The sequence below is a fragment of the Nerophis ophidion genome, linkage group LG20 (genome assembly GCF_033978795.1).
Source record: "Nerophis ophidion isolate RoL-2023_Sa linkage group LG20, RoL_Noph_v1.0, whole genome shotgun sequence".
Lineage (NCBI taxonomy): Eukaryota > Metazoa > Chordata > Actinopteri > Syngnathiformes > Syngnathidae > Nerophis > Nerophis ophidion.
Genome location: NC_084630.1, coordinates 20,816,601 through 20,833,165, shown reverse-complemented (window position 1 = coordinate 20,833,165; position 16,565 = coordinate 20,816,601). Strand labels below are relative to the sequence as shown.

Sequence of the window (16,565 nt, the reverse complement as noted above, 5' to 3'; positions counted from 1 at the left end):
AATATTGTGAGTACAGTCCATAGTGGATCCAACATAATAGTGAGAGTCCAGTCCATAGTGGATCTAACATAATAGTGAGAGTCCAGTCCATAGTGGATCTAACATAATAGTGAGAGTCCAGTCCATAGTGGATCTAACATAAGATTGTGAGTCCAGTCCATAGTGTATCTAACATAATAGTGAGAGTCCAGTCCATAGTGGACCTAACATGATAGTGAGAGTCCAGTCCATAGTGAATCCAACATGATAGGCGTGGCAATGCTGAGGGCGAGACACGGATGGCAGGTGATTAGATTTCACAGGTGCTACGTGGTAGTCTAATAATCAGTTGTCTTTAACAGTTAGCGGCTGGGAGCAGGAGGAGAGAGAGGATACGGACGTGACTGAAAATTCACGTTCCGCTGGAGAAAAAGTTGGGCTCAAATATATGCACGTTAAAAACTAAATAATTTCAAGTATGAAAACTCTGGATTTAATGTTAGACAAACTTGACATTGAACTCCAACGTGCAGGCTTTGAGCCGGGGGGCAACAAGAATTGCCAACCTAGCCCGTCGCCTCTCACTGCCGGCAACGCCAGAGTGGAAGAGAGTCCAGTCCTTCTCGAGAGAACTGGTTCCAGAGCCCTTGCTGTGCGTCGAGGTGAGTCCGACTATATCCAGCCGGAACTTCTCTACCTCGCGCACTAGCTCAGGCTCCTTCCCCCCCAGTGAGGTAACGTTCCACGTCCCAAGAGCTAGCTTCTGTAGCCGAGGATCGGACCGCCAAGTGCCCTGCCTTCGGCTGCCGCCCAGCTCACAATGCACCCGACCTCTATGGCCCCTCCTATGAGTGGTGAGCCCATTGGAGGGATGACCCACGTTGCCTCTTCGGGCTGTGCCCGGCCGGGCCCCATGGGGACAGGCCCGGCCACCAGGCGCTCGCCATCGTGCCCCAACTCCGGGCCTGGCTCCAGAGCGGGGCCCCGGTGACCCGCGTCCGGGCAAGGGAAATCTGAGTCCATTTTGTTGTAATTCCATAGAAGTCTTTGGTTGGAGTTCAACCCAGTGGACGAGAGGGTAGCTTCCCTCCGCCTTCGGGTGGGGGGACGGGTCCTGACTGTTGTTTGTGCTTACGCACCAAACAGCAGTTCAGAGTACCCACCCTTTTTGGGTACACTCGAGGGAGTACTGGAAAGTGCTCCCCCGGGTGATTCCCTTGTCCTACTGGGGGACTTCAACGCTCATGTTGGCAACGACAGTGAAACCTGGAGAGGCGTGATTGGGAAGAATGGCCGCCCGGATCTAAACCCGAGTGGTGTTTTGTTATTGGACTTTTGTGCTCGTCACGGATTGTCCATAACAAACACCATGTTCAAACATAAGGGTGTCCACATGTGCACTTGGCACCAGGACACCCTAGGCCGCAGTTCCATGATCGACTTTGTAATTCGGATTTGCGGCCTTATGTTTTGGACACTCGGGTGAAGAGAGGGGCGGAGCTTTCTACCGATCACCACCTGGTGGTGAGTTGGCTGCGATGGTGGGGGAGGATGCCGGACAGACCTGGCAGGCCCAAGCGCATTGTGAGGGTCTGCTGGGAACGTCTGGCAGAGTCTCCTGTCAGAGAGAATTTCAACTCCCACCTCCGGAAGAACTTTGAACATGTCACGAGGGAGGTGCGGGACATTGAGTCCGAGTGGACCATGTTCCGTACCTCTATTGTCGAGGCGGCCGATTGGAGCTGTGGCAGCAAGGTTGTTGGTGCCTGTCGTGGCGGTAATCCCAGAACCCGTTGGTGGACACCAGCAGTGAGGGATGCCGTCAAGCTGAAGAAGGAGTCCTATCGGGTTCTTTTGGCTCATAGGACTCCGGAGGCAATGGATGGGTACCGACGGGCCAAGCGGTGTGCAGCTTTAGCGGTCGCGGAGGCAAAAACTCGGCCATGGGAAGAGTTCGGGGAAGCCATGGAAAACAACTTCCGGACGGCTTCGAAGCAATTCTGGACCACCATACGCCGCCTCAGGAAGGGGAAGCGGTGCACTACCAACACCGTGTATGGTGCGGATGGTGTTCTGCTGACTTCGACTGCGGATGTTGTGGATCGGTGGAGGGAATACTTCGAAGACCTCCTCAATCCCACCAACACGTGTTCCTTTGAGGAAGCGGTGCCTGGGGAATCTGTGGTGGGTTCTTCTATTTCTGGGGCTGAGGTTGCTGAGGTAGTTAAAAAACTCCTCGGCGGCAAGGCCCCGGGGGTAGATGAGACCCGCCCGGAGTTCCTTAAGGCTCTGGATGCTGTGGGGTTGTCTTGGTTGACAAGACTCTGCAGCATCGCGTGGACATCGGGGGCGGTACCTCTGGATTGGCAGACCGGGGTGGTGGTTCCTCTCTTTAAGAAGGGGGACCGGAGGGTGTGTTCCAACTATCGTGGGATCACACTCCTCAGCCTTCCCGGTAAGGTTTATTCAGGTGTACTGGAGAGGAGGCTACGCCGGATAGTCGAACCTCGGATTCAGGAGGAACAGTGTGGTTTTTGTCTTGGTCGTGGAACTGTGGACCAGGTCTATACTCTCGGCAGGGTTCTTGAGGGTGCATGGGAGTTTGCCCAACCAGTCTAGATGTGCTTTGTGGACTTGGAGAAGGCATTCGACCGTGTCCCTCGGGAAGTCCTGTGGGGAGTGCTCAAAGAGTATGGGGTACTGGACTGTCTTATTGTGGCGGTCCGCTCCCTGTATGATCAGTGTCAGAGCTTGGTCCGCATTGCTGACAGTAAGTCGGACACGTTTCCAGTGAGGGTTGGACTCCGCCAAGGCTGTCCTTTGTCACCCATTCTGTTCATAACTTTTATGGACAGAATTTCTAGGCGCAGTCAAGGCGTTGAGGGGTTCCGGTTTGGTGGCTGCAGGATTAGGTCTCTGCTTTTTGCAGATGACTTGGTCCTGATGGCTTCATCTGGCCGGGATCTTCAGCTCTCACTGGATCGGTTTGCAGCCGAGTGTGAAGCGACCGAAATGAGAATCAGCACCTCCAAGTCCGAGTCCATGGTTCTCGCCCGGAAAAGGGTGGAGTGCTATCTCCGGGTTGGGGAGGAGACCCTGCCCCAAGTGGAGGAGTTCAAGTACCTAGGAGTCTTGTTCACGAGTGGGGGAAGAGTGGATCGTGAGATCGACAGGCGGATCGGTGCGGCGTCTTCAGTAATGCGGACGTTGTACCGATCCGTTGTGGTGAAAAAGGAGCTGAGCCGGAAGGCAAAGCTCTCAATTTACCGGTCGATCCACGTTCCCATCCTCACCTATGGTCATGAGCTTTGGGTCATGACCGAAAGGACAAGATCACGGGTACAATCGGCTGAAATGAGTTTCCTCCACCGGGTGGCGGGGCTCTCCCTTAGAGATAGGGTGAGAAGCTCTGCCATCCGGGAGGAACTCAAAGTAAAGCCGCTGCTCCTTCACATCGAGAGGAGCCAGATGAGGTAGCTCGGGCATCTGGTCAGGATGCCACCTGAACGCCTCCCTAGGGAGGTGTTTAGTGCACGTCCAACCGGTAGGAGGCCACGGGGAAGACCCAGGACACGTTGGGAAGACTATGTCTCTCGGCTGGCCTGGGAACGCCTCGGGATCCCCCGGGAAGAGCTGGACGAAGTGGCTGGGGAGAAGGAAGTCTGGGCTTCCCTGCTTAGGCTGCTGCCCCCGCGACCCGACCTCGGATAAGCGGAAGATGATGGATGGATGGATGGAACTTGACATTTATTAGTTCTTTCTTTCAATTTTCCAATTAGACACGACTCAAACCAAGACAAACCAAAGAAACAAAACACGTTAAGTTTATATTCTATCTTTTTTAATGTTTATTTGAAAGGTTTCAAGTCCAAATGGAAACTATTCTCCAAAAAGCTGAAATGAACATTATCATAAGATAAGGGGGGGTTGCCCACATCTGAGGTCCTCTCCAAGGTTTCTCATAGTCAGCATTGTCACTGGCATCCCACTGGATGTGAATTCTCCCTGCCCACTGGGTGTGAGTTTTCCTTGCCCTTTTGTGGGTTCTTCCGAGGATGTTGTAGTCGTAATGATTTGTGCAGTCCTTTGAGACATTTGTGATTTGGGGCTATATGAATAAACATTGATTGATTGATTTTTATGTCATAAATAGCTTAGAAACCGTTAATACAACATTATCCACCAATCAATCAATGTTTATTTAAAAAGCCCTAAATAACGAGTGTCTCAAAGGGCTGTACAAGCCACAACGACATCCTCGGTTCTGATCCCACAATAGGGCCAGGAAAAACTCAACCCAATGGGACAATGAGAAACCTCGGAGAGGACCGCAGAAGTGGGACTTTTTAAAATGAATAAATAATTTGTTAAAATAATTTGTTATCCTTTATTAGACCTCTGGCCTGGGACCAATAGATGCTGCCAAACTTATAAGATGGCTCCAAATGTCCAAATCCATGAATTTTTTATTCAAACATACAAAATTAGCATAAAACGTTGCACAATAACATTACCATGCGAATATAAAATACATCAGCATACTTCCATTTTTAGGTTTAAAAATACACATTTAGCATAAAATATTAGCATGTTAACATTAGCATGCAAATGTAATAGACGTCAAAATCCTTCTAAAATGGCGCAAGGCATCAAAAGTCCATGATTTGTAGGTTTAAACATACACTTTAAAGCTAGCCTTGAAGCTAGCATAAAACATTAGCATGCCAAAATTAGCATGCATATATATGACGTTAGCATACTTACAAAATGGTGCAAGGCATCAAAAGTCCATGATTTGTAGGTTCAAACATACACTTTAAAGCTAGCTAAGAAGCTAGCATAAAACGTTAGCATGCTAAAATTAGCATGCGAATATATGACGTTAGCATACTTACAAGATGGTGCAAGGCATCAAAAGTCCATGATTTGTAGGTTTAAACATACACTTTAAAGCTAGCTAAGAAGCTAGCATGTGGCTTCAGCTCCAAACTTCTTCTCTTTGTTTGATATTGTTATTACTGCCACAAGTGGTGGAAAAGGGTATTACAACAAATTGCCGCTGTGGCCCACACAGATCCTGGTTGGTGGCCCTGGCCCTATGGTTAAGAAACACTGATACAGCATATTTATTTTGAACAACTGCAGATTTACAGTTTTGTGTGATAAAGTGTCGACACTCTTTTCGAAAGAAACCCAGCTCATTAGCATTAAAGCTACAGACGGTTCACAGTAAGTCATACAAACATTCTTTTACAAACACAACAAATCCAAAAAATAATTTCAATATTTCTGCATTCTCCTTCTCTATGTTCCATTTTGTCTTGACATTTTGCTCAGCCTCAATGGCTTTTATGCAACCTGCTGCTGCCATTGGGCGGGTGGCTTAAAGGTCATGTTTAAAGTCACTATGGAAATAATGAGTTTATAAAAGTAACCAGATAGGTCACACCTCCGGAGACCTTTCATTTAGGTGCCAAATTAGCAACAAAGGGCAAACATGATCAATTGATTCTTGGACTTACTACACAGCTTAGTGACTTTCTCCCTATGTAAGCATCAATATATACCTTGATGTTGCAAAAAAAAAGACCATTTATATTTTTTTAACCGATTTCCGAACTCTAAATGGGTGAATTTTGGCGAATTAAACGCCTTTCTGTTTATCGCTGTGGAGGCGATGACGTCGGAACGTGACGTCGCCGAGGGAATACAGCCGCCATTTTCATTTTCAACACATTGTAAACATTGGGTCTCAGCTCTGTTATTTTCTGTTTTCCCGACTATTTTTTGAAACCTTGGAGACATCATGCCTCTTCGGTGTGTTGTCGGAGGGTGTAACAACACTAACAGGGAGGGATTCAAGTTGCACCACTGGCCCGAAGATGTGAAAGTGTCTGCCGCCAGACCCCCATTGAATGTGCCAGAGTGTCTGCACTTTTCACCGGCGATGACAGATATGTCACAGAGATGTATGGATAACTTGCAGATGCATTTGCAATGATAAAGTCAACAAAATCACAAAGGTGAGTTTTGCTGATGTTGTTGACTTATGTGCTAATCAGACATATTTGGTCGCGGCGTGACTGCCAGCTAATCGATGCTAACATGCTACGCTAATCGACGCTAACATGCTACGCTAATTGACGCTAACATGCTATTTACCGGCGGTGCTAAAGCCGACATGGCACAGAGGTGTATGGATAACCTGCAGTTGCATTTGCAACGATAAAGTCAACGAAATCACTAAGGTGAGTTTTGTTGATGTTGACAGCCAGTTAATCGATGCTAACATGCTATGCTAATCGATGCTAACATGCTATGTACCGGCGGTGCTAAAGCAGACATGGCACAGAGATGTATGGATAACCTGCAGATGCATTTGCAACTATATTACGTTTCCTTCCACCCACATTTAATGCGAAAAAAACACTTACCAATCGACGGATTTAAGTTGCTCCATTATCACAAAATGCGGAAGTCCTGATCGTTTGGTCCGCAAATTTTACCGGCGATGCTAACGCAGCTATTCAGTAATGCTATGGCTATGAATAGCATCAATAGCTATTCGCTCAATAGCTTCAGTTTCTTCTTCAATACTTTCATACTCCAACCATCCGTTTCAATACATGCGTAATCTGTTGAATTGCTTAAACCGCTGAAATCCGAGTCTGAATCCCAGCTAATGTCGCTATATCTTGCTGTGCTATTCGCCATTGTTTGTTTACATTGGCAGCACTGTATGACGTCACAGGGAAATGGATAGTCGCATCGCAAATAGCGAAAATCAAACACTTTAAACTTTTTTTTAGGGATATTCCGAGACCGGTAAAATTTTGAAAAAAACTTCAAAAAATACAACAAGCCACTGGGAACTGATTTTTTATTGTTTTTAACCCTTTAGAAATTGTGATAATGTTCCCCTTTAATAGTGGAAGCCAACTTTTTAAATTTAATTGGATTTTCAACGTGGTTGGCCAAACGAAACATTCGTGTAGTGAAGCAGAGTTCCACATATGAGTCAATGTAAATATGAATAATTGGTTCTAGCCTCCACTCAAGTATCAAATTTTGTAAAAAAATCTGCACACCTTCAAACCACTATAGTGTATATACAGTATGTATATATATATATAAACAGGATATATATATATATATATATATATATATATATATATATATATATATATATATATATATATATATATATATATACACATACATCTATATATATTATATATACATACATATATGATATATAAATACATATATACATACATACAAAAAAAGTCTGCGGGCAATAGAGTGTTTTCTACTGGGGCTCCAGTACTCTGAAATGCCCTCCCGGTAACAGATAGAGATGCTACCTCAGTAGAAGCATTTTAAGCCCTATCTTAAAACTCATTTGAGCCTTTAAATACACCCTCTTTTTAGACCAGTTGATCTGCTGTTTCTTTTCTTTTCTGCTCTGCTCCCCTCTCTCTTGTGGAAGGGGTGGCAGAGGTCCGGTGGCCATGGATGAAGTGCTGGCTGTTCAGAGTCAGGACCCGGGGTGGACCGCTCGCCTGTGCATCGGTTGGGGACATCTCTGCACTGCTGACCCGTCTCCGCTCGGGATGGTCTCCTGTTGGCCCCACTATGGACTGGACCCTCACTATTATGTTAGATCCACTATGGACTGGACTCTCAAACTATTATGTTAGATCCACTATGGACTGGACTCTCACTATTATGTTAAATCCACTATGGACTGGACTCTCACAATATTATGTTAGATCCACTATGGACTGGACTCTCACTATTATGTTAGATCCACTATGGACTGGACTCTCACTATTATGTTAGATCCACTATGGACTGGACTCTCACTATTGATATTGGGTTTCACTATGTAAAGCGCTTTGAGTCACTAGAGAAAAGCGCTATATAAATATAATTATCTTCATCTTCACTATTATGTTAAATTCACTAAGGACTGGACTCCGACTATTATGTTAGATCCACTATGGACTGGACTCTCACTATTATGTTGGATCCACTATGGACTGGACTCTCACTATTACGTTAGATTCACTATGGACTGGACTCTCACTATTATGTTAGATCCACTATGGACTGGACTCTCACTATATTATGTTAGATTCACTATGGACTGGACTCTCACTATTATGTTAAATCCACTAAGGACTGGACTGTCACAATATTATGTTAGATCCACTATGGACTGGACTCTCACTATTATGTTAGATCCACTATGGACTGGACTCTCACTTTTATGTTAGACCCACTCGATGTCCTTGCATCCGGTCCCCCTAAAGAGGAGGTGGGGGTCACCCACATCTGCGGTGTTCTCCAAGGTTTCTCAAAGTCATTCTCATTGACATTCCACTGGGTTGTGAGTTTTTCCTTGCCCTTGTGTGCGATCTGAACCGAAGATGTCGTTGTGGCTTGTGCAGCCCTTTGAGATACTTGTGATTTAGAGCTATGTAAATAAACATTGATTATATATATATATATATATATATATATATATATATATATATATATATATATATATATATATATATATATATATATATATATATATATACATACATACATACCCAGTGGGCACAAACACGTTTAATTAACGTTGAAACGTTACTTTCCCGTGTTGAAACAACGTTCGATTTGGGTTGAAAATGAAAGTTGGATCAATGTTTAAATACCGACGTTGAATCAACGTCAATGTTTCAACGTTGATTCAACTTTCAGTTTCTACCTAACAGAGACGTTTAATCAACGTTGAAACAACGTTACTTTCCCGTGTTGAAATAACATTGAATTTGGGTTGAAAATGAAAGTTGGATCAACGTTTAAATACCGACGTTGAATCAACGTCAATGTTTCAACGTTGATTCAACTTTCAGTTTCTACCTAACAGAGACGTTTAATCAACCTTGAAACAACGTTACTTTCCCGTGTTGAAATAACGTTGGATTTGGGTTGAAAATGAAAGTTGGATCAACGTTTAAATACCAACGTTGAATCAACGTCAATGTTTCAACGTTGATTCAACTTTCAGTTTCTACCTAACAGAGACGTTTAATCAACGTTGAAACAACGTTACTTTCCCGTGTTGAAATAACGTTGGATTTGGGTTGAAAATGAAAGCTGAATCAACGTTTAAATACCGACGTAGAATCTACGTCAATGTTTCAACGTTGATTCAACTTTCAGTTTCTACCTAACAGAGACGTTTAATCAACCTTGAAACAACGTTACTTTCCCGTGTTAAAATAACGTTGGATTTGGGTTGAAAATGAAAGTTGGATCAACGTTTAAATACCGACGTTGAATCAACGTCAATGTTTCAACGTTGATTCAACTTTCAGTTTCTACCTAACAGAGACGTTTAATCAACGTTGAAACAACGTTACCTTCCCGTGTTGAAATAACATTGAATTTGGGTTGAAAATGAAAGTTGGATCAACTTTTAAATACCGACGTTGAATCAACGTCAATGTTTCAACGTTGATTCAACTTTCAGTTTCTACCTAACAGATACGTTTAATCAACCTTGAAACAACGTTACTTTCCCGTGTTGAAATAACGTTGGATTTGGGTTGAAAATGAAAGCTGGATCAACGTTTAAATACCGAGGTAGAATCTACGTCAATGTTTCAACGTTGATTCAACTTTCAGTTTCAACCTAAGATCAACCAACCAATTATCAACGTAATATCAACCAATATATCAATATAATTAAAGACAACAAAACATAGTGCATATATAGCTCCAGGCTGAATCCTGTTAATGCAAAATTAAAATTAAGTACAAAGAAAATGGAGAATGTCAATCGATATAATTATTTATTTAGCCTGTGATGCCCATCCTATTCCTCCCTTGCGTCCAGGGGCATATTTCAGTTTATTTTTCATGGCATCATGGACCATCGTTTCGGTCCCCTTCTGGGTATCCAAGACACTAGCTGTAAACAGGCAAAAAGAATACAAATTCATTAAGTTAATGTAATTATTAAACACACACACAAACTCACCTGTGACTAAATCGAGGAGCTTCGTCTCGGCAAAGCTATTTTTTTCCCCCTCTCCCCTTCATGTTCAGATTGGACATTAATTCATTTGTCGTGAGCCTGAAATTGAACACGCAAGTCATACATGCAGCCAAAAATTACGGAATTTTGCATTATTATAATTCCCGATCTAGCACTCATAGATTAGAATTTGGGTCTTACATCGCCTATTTTAATATATATAAAGAGAAAGAGGAAAATACCTGTCCATGATGGTGCTTAAACAGCTCTTTAAGTCATATCCACCAATCTTTGAGAGCCTGGCTGTCTGCAAATATACAAGAGAATGTGTTTAGCATACACTGGGGGAAGGGGCTGGCAAACACATACATACATTCAAGTATAGGGCCTGTTTTATTTACACGTGTTTTATCTACATGATTTCATAACCTGAAATTTCTATCTAAATACAATAATATTTCCGATGTAAAAACAGCTATACAATTATAATGTTATAATTACTTACCAGCAAATCTTTCTTGCTTGGTTGAGTTTTTATCAACTCGTCAAGGTCGAGTAGTTCCTCCATTGTGTCCAATTTCTGCACATGGAAGGACAGTTTTATCAAAAAAGTATCCTTTTTGGTATCATATGTATCATAGCAAGTGTACTGTGTCGTTCAATATGCATAAACTGAAATCATTGGTACATTGCCTTGCATTAACGTTCTGCTTTTTAATTACCGGGTAGTGGTACATGTACATAGACTTAGGGGCGGACCAGATGAAACGTGGGGGAGGGTATGTTTTTTTGGGGAAAAAAAGAGATTGTTTAGCAAAAACTGAAAAATAAATAGTTTGTTCTCCTGACGTATATATATATATATATATATCAAAAAAAAAGTTTGCTCCGGTAAGCTCTGTAAAAAAAAAAAAAGTTGGTTGCCTTCTTGTGCCAAGAGAAAAAAAATGTCTGCGCTCCGTGCAGTCTTTTATTGTTAATCATAAAACATCTTTCAACAAAATCTGTCTGGATATTTTATTGTCATATATTTTAGTATACATGTTGGCCAAAAGGTCAACAGTGAAACCATTTGGAAGTTTCAATACTTGACAAAAGCTCTTGTAATAGCAGTACTGGCCTTATCAGTAAAACAAAAAAATAAGTAAAGATCATAGCATTTAATATTACATGGATCCTTTTATGGGCGACCCGTGGACTTGCCTTTTGAGACAAAGCCTTGCTAACAAGTCAAATTAATTCAAAAGTACCTGTACTTAAAATAAACTGGCAACATTTTAAATAAACATTAAAATGAGCCAGAAAAACCCAACTGCCATCTAGACAGGTGTTTTGAAGATGAAAATCAAGAGGAAGTAAATTAATACAGTGACTGGCGCGGCTGTAAAAGACAATGGGTACAGAACCAAAAAAAATTGTTTGTTTTGTGTTAGCCTGGAAAAACAATTGTTTGCTTTTGGGCAGGTGGGGAAAAAAATTGTTGTCTGCTTGGGGAGAAAAAAAAAAGTTTGCTGAGGTCCAGTTTATACAGTCAAAATAAACGTTTTCCTGCAAACCTCTTGTGAAAGGGCCAAAATTATATCGATATAAATAACCAGTATTATCTCAAGGTACAAACCTGAATCTTTATGGACGTCGATGGTTTTCTTTGCAGTGAAATAGTTCGATTTCCAATTCAAATCTTCGCTCTTAGTCTTGCTTGCTGGACTGGAAAGGAAGTACTTCAGCACGCATGCGCACAAGTTTGGTTTTTAGTTCACGCTGCCATCAAGCAGCGGTTTCGTTGAAAACTGTCGCAAATGGCCGAGGCACGCAGAATGTTTGGCAAGTTGAATTGTACACGTTGAAAGGACGTTGAAAAGACGATGTCCCCCAATGATGAAAACAAACCAGATTTGCAACATATGGTGTTGTGGGGTCAGTTGGTTGTGATTTGGTCGGGATATGGTTGAGTGACGTCGCGACGTAATTTCAACCTCACCTCGACGTTGAACTAAGGACGGGTGCCCACTGGGTATATACATACATTCATGCATACATAATACTTAGATTAGATTAGATTAGATAGTACTTTATTTATTCCGTCAGGAGAGTTCCTTCAGGAAAATGAAAATTTTCAGCACAATCCCATTCAAGTTTAGACAAACATTACAGGGAGACAGAACAGGATCGCTGACGGGTCTGCCGGCTTCCAGTGCCCCTTACAAAAAAAATGAGATAAAGGTAAACAAAGGGGGGGAGGGGGGGGGGGGGAGAGAGAGAAAAAAATAGAAGATTAAAATAAAATTTAAAAAATCGGTCTTTGCCTGGGCCCTGGAGAGGAGGTGCAGACTGAGGCCAAGGGAAAAAAACAAATAAATAAAAAAAATAAAAAAACAACTCATAACCATGGTACACATCCCTCTTCCATGTGTGTAAGAGGGAAACATCAAACATCAAAGAACACAGAGGGCATTAAAGACATTAAAGCAGCAGATACAACCAGACACTTCTACATACAGCTATGAATAAAAAGTAAAATAAACATATACACTGTGGTGGCCTCTGCGGTGTTCCACGCCATCGTCTGCTGGGGAGGAGGGAGCATGGCCAGAGACAGGAGCAGACCCAACAAGGCAACCAAGACAGCCGACTCCACTCTCGGCCAGTGTCCAGTCCGCATGGATGAGCGAGGATACGTCCAAGGTGACTGAGGTGTCCGACACCTGCTCACCCAGTCAAGACACCGCGAAGCCTCTCCGTCCCAGCGCTCAGTGCTAGCTCCGCAGCCCTGTCCCTTCATCCGCATCTCCTCCAGTACATCCAAACATATTCTGGTGTAGCAGACACCCAGCAGCTGGTCTCCATAGCCAAAAGGCTCCCGGGAGGCAGATCCAGAAGTCCACAAAAAAAGCACCACAGAGGTCACGAAAGTGCCACCCCTTGTCACACAGTCCCAAAGGGTCCCGGACCATCCATCCATCCATCCATTTTCTACCGCTTATTCCCTTTTGGGGTCGCGGGGGGCGCTGGCGCCTTTCTCAGCTACAATCGGGCGGAAGGCGGGGTACACCCTGGACAAGTCGCCACCTCATCGCAGGGCCAACACAGATAGACAGACAACATTCACACTCACATTCACACACTAGGGCATATTTAGTGTTGCCAATCAACCGATCCCCAGGTGCATGTCTTTGGAAGTGGGAGGAAGCCGGAGTACCCAGACCAAAAGGCAAAAAAATATAATAAGACATGAAAACAAGAGGGAAACACAAAAGGATGACACAAGAGCACAGAGCTCCTGCCAACAGCAGCCACTACAGCAGCGCCATCTTGGAAAAAAAAAAAAAAAAAAAAAAAACATACAAACATACACTAACACACTCTCACACACACACACTCACACCCACCCACACACACACACACACTGGTTATCAATTGGAATGGGGACTAAGTTGTTGATCAGGACTTGTGGGGACCACCCTTTCTACAGGTTGTGGAGGCATAAAAAAATGAGGAAAAATGGCCACTGCCCAGTTAGCTCATACACGTCTTTAAATCTCTGGACTGATGAAGTAATGTGCTCGTGTTAGAACACACTAGCAGTGTGAGGCAATCCTTCATCGGCTTGTGTCCTAGTGCCTTCGCTGTTTTGAAGGCTTACTGTAACTTATTTTTTCCGTCTCACAACAATTAAAGACGAGCAAAAGAACAAAATCCCCCGACGTAGCTAAAATGCTGACTCAGCAATGCAGCAAGACTGTGAGAGTTTTGGCACATTTAAAGGGACAATTGTGGAAATAAACTGGTGACTCGGACACAGGTGACCATACCTTCTTAATACACAGGTTAGAAAACTGAGTGGGAATATCCGGTTCTACTCTTAACTGGTACAAGTCGTATCTAGATCACAGGACATTCTTTCTTGGAATTGGTAACTGTAAGTAAGTAAGTACATTTTATTATAAAAAAAACAACTTTTCACAGATAAAATCACAAAGCGCTGTACAAAACATAGGTGAAGTAAAACAACAATTCCATTAAAACGAGGGCAACATCATAAAAAGGATACAAAGCGGATTAAAAATGCTAAAAGCTTTGCGAAAAAGAGACATTTTCAAATGTTTCTTAAAAGTTTCAAGACAGTCAAGATCACGGAGGGACTGGTGCAGGTTGTTCCAGAGTCTGGGAGCTATAGCCTGGAATGCCAGGTCTCCACGGGTTTTAAAATTAGTCTTTGTGATCTTTAGAAGACCATGGCCTGAAGACTCTGGACTGTAGGGGCAAAACGAGTCAGTGATGTACTGAGGAGCCCCACCATGCAATGTACAGAATCTCAGGACTAAAATCTTAAACTCAATGCGGAATTTGACTGGAAGCCAATAAAGACTGGATAAAATGGGCGTAATATGGGGTGATCTGGGTGCACCGGTCCAAAGTCTGGCAGCTGCATTTGTACCATCTGAAGTCTCTTTAGCGTTGACTTGATCATTTTGAGATCCAATTTTGACAACGGATTTCTTATTTTAGAAATATTTCTGCGGTGATAAAAACAGTTTTGGGTCAATTGACGACAGTGCCCCTCCGAAGACCTGGACTGATCCAACACAAGCCCAAGGTTTCTGAGGCTGCTTGTAACAGATGCATCCAGAGCACCAAGGGAGTTCTTGTTCAGGGGGATCTTTTTTTCAGACTTTCTATTTTGTTAGAATTTATCTGGATAACTTTGAGGACAACCAGTCCTACAAAGTGAACCAACAAGCCGACGATCACCTGTGGCACCAAGAACTCCTAGGTGCCACAGGTGATCGTCGGCTTGTTGGTTCACTTTGTAGCTGCATGGAACAGGTAAGAGTGTGGATGCTAAACTATTTTCTTCAGCTAAACTCAGAAAAAACTGAGATCATCATCTATGGCCAACGGAAATAAATATAAACTATCATTAGTCACCTTGAGTCCCTCTACATGTAACCTAATAATCAGCTTAGAAATCTAAGGGTAATAATGGACTCAGACTTGAACTTTCCAAGCTAAAATTAGGTCAATGACATCAGCAGATTTTTACCAGTTGAAAAACATTGCCAAAATCAGAGCAATAATGTCTAAATCTGACTTAGAAAGACTAATCCATGCCTTGGTCTCCAGCAGGTCAGATTACTGGAATGCCCTTCTCACTGGACTCTCTATACCAGGCCTTGGCAATTATTTTGACTAGAGGGGCCAAGTTTAGAGAAGAAAATGTATCCGGGGGGCTGGTAAATGTATTTTTAGGAACACTAATACAAAACCTCATAATAATTTCCGATTGAATTCTAAAAACGTTATGACAGACATAATGGAATGGAATACCAAATGACACTGTGAGGAGGTGTGGCCTGCGGACCTGCAGCGAGGTGGGGTGAGCCGGGTCTGGCTCCGGCTCCGAGATCGGCGACAGGGGTGTAGATGGCCCACCTGGGTGCATTTGTCTGATCACCTGTCACTCTATAAAAGGGCAGCAGCCGGGAAGGAAGTTGGAGTTGGAGTTGTTGATAGTGACGAGAAAACCCGAACACGAGCACGAGCAAGAGCAAGACGGAGATGGAGACGCGGACGGATGGCTATAAAGCATCGCGAAGAACGAAACTGTGACGAGAGGCGATTGCTGAAAAGCAGAGCTGAAGAAGATTTATTGAAAAATAAAGTGAATCACAAAACCGTCAAGCCGATCGGGTCCGAAGAACCCTGGGGTGCAAGACCTCCCCAGACACTAAATGAGACTCCCAGAATGTACATGAAAATAAAGAATGTGGGGTTTACAATATTAACTATGAACGATAAAACACTGAATGTTGACAACATATGAACATCACACCCCCTCTCCATCCACATATTTTACAATCAAGAGAAATGCAACAGAAATGCAAAAAACACAACAAAATTTGAACGCGGAGGGTAAAAAAAACCCGACCTACAATCTGATATATCTGAGATATGACTATGTTGTAAAAATATTTTTCAGGCTGGCCGCTCTGGAAGCACTCTGTGGAAACACAGCACACCCACACTGCATGGTGCCTCATCTGAGCTGCTGCGACTTAGATTACTTGAGTAGTTAATTGAATTACCATAGCAACTAGTTGTGAGGAGGCGTGGCCTGCGGACCTGCAGAGAGGCGGGGTGCGTAAATGGCCCACCTGGGCACATTTTGCTAATTAGCTGTCACTGTGTAAAAGGGCAGCAGCCGAGAAGGACGGGGCTGGAGAAGTTGGAGTTGAGCCGAGAGTGGTTGGTGGATGATGAACACGGGCAAAGAATAGCGAGAGGGAGACGGAGACGAGGAAGGCTGAAAAGCGACTCGAAGAAAGAGACCGTCACGAGAGGCGAGAGCTCCTCAAAAGCAACCAGAGCAAGATGGGGTTTAATGAAAAATAAACAGGATCTCAAAACTGCCACGCCTGTCATGTCTCACATTGGTGGTCCGAGGAATCCGAAGGCAAGAGTCCTTCCACACTAGTACATCATGCAAAAGCACACATTCCAACCATTGAAATACTTTGTATTGTTCAAGACTTCAGGTCATTTTTTGAAAACA

General features: G+C 43.4%; 1 protein-coding gene and 1 long non-coding RNA gene across 2 annotated transcripts in view; both read right to left on the bottom strand.

Annotated features, from left to right (window-relative positions):
• The window catches only part of tacr3a (tachykinin receptor 3a), a 121,006-nt gene that overhangs the window by 27,528 nt on the left and 76,913 nt on the right, over window positions 1-16,565 (bottom strand). The gene's annotated exons all lie outside the window — the stretch shown is intronic.
• Window positions 10,091-11,755, bottom strand: LOC133538841 (uncharacterized). Its single transcript, XR_009803124.1, has 3 exons — window positions 11,631-11,755; window positions 10,255-10,319; window positions 10,091-10,111 (listed from the first exon to the last, which is right to left on the bottom strand). It is a non-coding gene; the product is annotated as an uncharacterized LOC133538841 (long non-coding RNA).